This window comes from Cebus imitator, unplaced genomic scaffold (assembly GCF_001604975.1).
Source record: "Cebus imitator isolate Cc_AM_T3 unplaced genomic scaffold, Cebus_imitator-1.0 Scaffold9, whole genome shotgun sequence".
Lineage (NCBI taxonomy): Eukaryota > Metazoa > Chordata > Mammalia > Primates > Cebidae > Cebus > Cebus imitator.
In genome coordinates, this window is record NW_016107324.1 from 9460190 (window position 1) to 9465622 (window position 5433).

Sequence of the window (5433 nt, forward strand, 5' to 3'; positions counted from 1 at the left end):
TGAGGCAATGTGTTAGATAATTTAGACTTCTTTGGAGAAGACACTATAAATCTTAGTTATTTTTACTAGATTATTATGCTTACTTTGCATTCATTTGGAACAGACATGATCGCCTTAGATTTTTGCAAGTATAGTTTGCTCCACAAAGGAGTTTGGTGTCAACAAATTTATGACTTTTAGTATATATCTTAACAGAAAAGTCTTAAATCATAGAAGAAAAAAATGGCTGCAAGGTCAAACTGTTTCTACTAAAAGTCAAGATTCCTTGCTTAACCTGGTGAAATTACAGATTTGGTTGTGTTCTTCCTTCATGATGTTCACTAAGCACACTGAGGAGTAAATCAGCCTTGAGGGCCAGGATGTGACACACTTTTTCATCTCTCTATCTAGCTCTCCCCAGACTTCTTCATATTCAAACCTAATAAAGATCTTGCAGTTATAATACAGGTGAAAAATTCAAAGATCCTTATGCTGCTTCACATGCAAAGAACACCTTTAGTAATAGCATTACCTGAAATTAGCAAAATCATTTTTATGTACCATAAAAGATTTTCCCATTTTCATGTTGGTTATGATTTTGTTGAAAGGCCAGATTCTAAGGATTGCAATGCAATAAATCCCTTGACCAGCTGACTTATGTGCACATATTTTAAAACAACTTGTAATTTTTTATGTAATTTTTTTTTTAAATGCTGTTGTTCTAATGAAGGTATCTACTGCAATTCACAGCCCTGGTCTAGGTCAAATGAGGACACTTTCCCATTAAATAGCATGGAACATATGAGAAAAATATTGGACAGCAGGTGGTGTCAGATTTATATTTTCTAGTTTTATAGTATCTTTCTCCAAGAAATCTCCAAGCTCTATATGCAGTACTTGGGCATAGCATTTTAATAATGTGTATACCTTTGAGAGAGTTTTTCCAAAGCATACATATATTCAATTCTTTCTAATTACTATACATCATAAAGAGCTTCTTAAATTTGCTTTTAATCAGGAGTTTTGTTACTGTTGTACATTTTGTTTCTAGTCCAATTTTTTTTTTATGGAGGAGGTGTTTGACTGCCTTGCTCTATGGTCACTGCGTGCTAGTTAGTATTGTATATGAAGCTGAACTGAAGTATAAGTTAGAAGATGCATTCAAACTCCAGGACCTCTTCGTTATTACCTGAGAAACTTAAAATTAATCTCTTTGAAAATTACTTAACATCTACTCCTAGGATTGGTGTGAAAATTAAAAAGATATTGTGTGTCAGAAACCTAGACAATGATTCTATAACGATTCTCAGCAGAAACTCCATTCTCTACCTTTCCTATTCTTTCTGATTCTATGATGTTATGATTCTTTTGAAAATTTGATGTTATGCATCAAATTTTCAGAAGCACTTTACAGCAGTAGATCTATATTTATGATATTTCTACCATATATGTTCTACAAATTCACAATGTCAAAATGATGAAAGGAATTGTCATTGCTGCCCCACACTGCTTACGAAAGGTACACAGACATCAGAGAATCACAGTTCACTGAAGGATGAGTCCCATGGATCCAACTACCTGAAGGAATTCCTTCATCAGTTCCTCACTACCCAACTATTGTATTTAACCGAGGTTCTCTCACTATGACAAAGTGATTTTCACTGACAACTCTTGTCTGCATTTTTTCCTGCTGTTATTGAAGTTCAAATGAAGCAATCAAAAAGCATTTTGAGCAGAAACTGTGACTTGAGAAATGAATTAGGCAACAAGTGATGTGTTTCCTCAACCCTAAGATTGTTATACTACATATGTAATTAAAACAAATGAAGTTTGAGTTCTAACTATGACATAATAGTCTATGTCAGATTAACTTTTCTATTGAGGGGCTGAGAAGAGTATTAGGAGGTGAGAATATAAAAGCTGGAAAATGTAGGTAAAAAAAAAAAAAAAAAGCTGTTGGAAGGCACTGGAGCTTAACCAGTACAGGTAGAGTTTCAGAGTCTATGATCCTTAAGAGGAAGAAGCACAGTAGGTGATCTCCATATTCATCCAAGCTTTTTCTTCTAACGACATTTTTGGAACTTTGTTACTGGAGAATGGAGATTGGCAGAATGAACTGGCTGAGAAGACAGAGTTCGGATCTTTTAGCATTTCACAGCCAAGTCCTGGACAGACAGGCAATACAAAGAAGGGGTTCCAAAATCTGTGTACTCCTGTGAGTCTTTGGCCAGCACTTAGTCTGTGTGTGTACAGGGAAAGTCACCAAGACAAAACAAAACAAAACAACAACAACAGAAAATACAATAAAACATGACATTTAGAAGATTAAAAGGGTGAGAGGAAATTTTAGTATCTGTGTTATGTTGGGAAGACAGAGGTTGGCACTCAAGCATTTTGAACGTGGAAGAACTTTCGTGAATACCCTGGGTTTTCAGATGAGACTCCAGAAAGATCACGTCCTAGGAGAAATGGCCCACAAAAGGAATAAGTGTATTCTGGAAGTTAAAAAAAAAACAAAACAAACAAACAAAAAAAACCTCAAGAGAAGCAGCATTTAAGGAAGTCTAAAGCCATGCCTCCCTAGGATCACTCTGTTGTTCCAGAGGTCTTTCTGCCTCCCAGAAAAGACCTAGTCATCTTTAGAGAGAGAAAACATCAAGAAGAGCCTTTAGTATTTTTTCCAGCTTTATTGAGGTATAATTAACAACTAAAAACTGTATATATTTACAGTATAAAATGTGATGTTTTAATATATGTATACATTTTGAAATAATTACCACAATAAAGCTAATTAACATATTCATCACCTCACTAATTATCTTTTTTGTGCTGAGAACAGTTAAGATCTCTCTTCGCAAATTTCAAGTATACAATATAATATTATTAATTATATTCACTGCTGAGTGAGGTGGCTCACACCTGTAATCCTAGTATTTTGGGAGGTGGTGGCAGACAGATCACTTGAGGCCAGGAGTTCAAGACCAGCCAGGCCAACGTGGCAAAACCCCATGTCTACTAAAAATACAAACAAATTTGCCAGGTGTCATGGTGCATGCTTATAGTCCCAGTTACTTGGGAGGCTGAGGCATGAGAATTGCATGAACCCAGAATGCAGAGGTTGCAGTGAGCCAAGATCATGCCACTGCACTCCAGGCTGGGTGACAAAGCAAGACTCTGTCTCCAAAAAATATATATATATATTTTGACCATACTGTATGTTAGATCTCCAGAATTTATTTATCCCATCTAACTGAAACTTTATACCCTTTGACCAACATCTCTTCATTTCCCTCACCCCTCCAGTCCCTAGAAACCACCATTCTACTCTCTGCTTCTATGAGTTCAACTTTTCAGTCCTCCTATAAATGAGTTAATGTGGTATTTGTCTTTCTGTGCCCGGCTTATTTCACTTAGCATAATGTCCTCCCGGTTCACCCATATTGTTACAAATGACAGGATTTTCTTTTTAAAGCTGAATAATATTCCATTGTATACAATATACCACATTTTCTTTGTCTCTTAATATGTCCATAGACACTTCAATTGATTCCATATCTTGGCTGTCATGAATACTACTGCCGTGAACATGTAAACACAGACATCTGTTCAACTTGTAGATTTCCATTTCTTTAGCGATATACCCAGGAATAGGTTGCTGGATCATATGGTGGTTTTTGTTTCTAATTTTTTGAGGAAACTCCATACTATTTTCCATAATGGCTAATTTACATTTTCACCAACAGTATACAAAAGTTCCCTTTTCTACATATTATTGTCAGCACTTCTTGGGGTTTATTTTTGGCCTTTCTTATAATAGGCATTCTAACAGATATGAGATAATATCTCATTGCAGTTTTGATTTGCATTTCCCTGATGTTTGGTGATGTTGATCATCTTTTCTTATAGATGTTGTCCCTCTATGTTTCTCTTCTTTGGAGAAGTGTCTGTTGAGGCCCTTTGCCCATATTTAAATCAGATTATTTGTTTTTTAGCTATTGACTTACTTGAGTTTCTTATGTATTTTGGATATTAACCCCTTATCACATATATGATTTTCAAATACTTTCTTCTATTCTGTAGGTTGTCTCTTCCTTCTATTGACTGTTTTCTTTACTGTACAGAGCATTATAGTTTGATGGAATCCTATTTGTTTATTTTTGCTTTTGTTGTCTGTACTTTTGGTATGATATATAAAAAAAAATCATTACCTGAATCAGTGTCAAAAGTTTCTTTTTCCCTATGTTTTCTTTTAATAGTTTTCAGGTCTTATGTTTAAGTATTCGATCCATTTTAAATTTATTTTTGCATAGGTTGTGAAATAAGGGTCCAGTTATATTCTTCTGCAAGTGGATATCTAGTTTGCCCAAGATCTTTCATTGAAAAGACTGTCCTTTCTCCATTATGTGTTATTGGCACTTTGGTTGAAGATAAATCGACTATAATTCTATATATTTATTTCTGGGCACCATGTTCTATTCCATTGGTATATCTTTCAGTTTCCATGCCAGTGTCATGCTGCTTTGAGTATAATAGTTTTGTAGTATATTTTAAAACCAGGTAGTGTGATGTCTCCAGCTATGTTTTTTTTGCTTAAGATTACTTTGGCTGTTTGGAGACTTTTGTGGTTCCTTAGGGATTTTAAGATTGCTTTTGTATTTCTACACAAAAAAAAAAGTTATTGGAATTTCGATAGAAGTTTCATGTGTAGATTGCTTTGGGGTAGTATAGACATTGAATCTGTAGATTGCTTTGGGGCAGTATAGATATTTTAACAGTATTAATTCTTCCAGTCCATGAATACCAAATATCTTCCATTTATTTGTGCCTTTAATTTCTTTTATTAATATTTTATAGTTTTCAGTGTACAAGTCTTTTATTTACTTGATTAAATTTATTTTTAAGTATTTTTGAAGCTAATGAAAATGATGTGTTTTAAAATTTTTTTACTTGGTGATTGTTAGTTTATAAAAACATCACTGATTTTTTCATTTTTATTCTTCATCTTGGAACTTTACAGGGTTGTTTATAAGTTATAGCAGTATTTGGTGTATTCTTTAGGGTTTTCTTTATTGAGAATATATCATCTGCAAATAGAACAAATTTTACTTCTTCCTTTATCATTTGGATATATTTTATTTATTTTTCTTGCCTAATTTATCTGGCTCAGACTTCCAGTACTGTGTTGAAGTCATGAATTGCAAATCTATATCTTCGTCCTAGTGTTAGAGGAAAAGCTTCCAGCTTTTCATCATTAAGTATAATGTTAACTGTGGGCTTCTCATATATGACCTTAATTTTCTTGAGGTACATTCCTCCTACACCTCATTTTCTAAAATTTTTCTCAAGAAAGGATGATGAATCGTATTAAATGCTTTTTCTGCATTTATTGAGATGATAACATAAATTTTATTCTTCATTTGTGTGTTTAGTGTATTACATTTATTGATTTGCCTA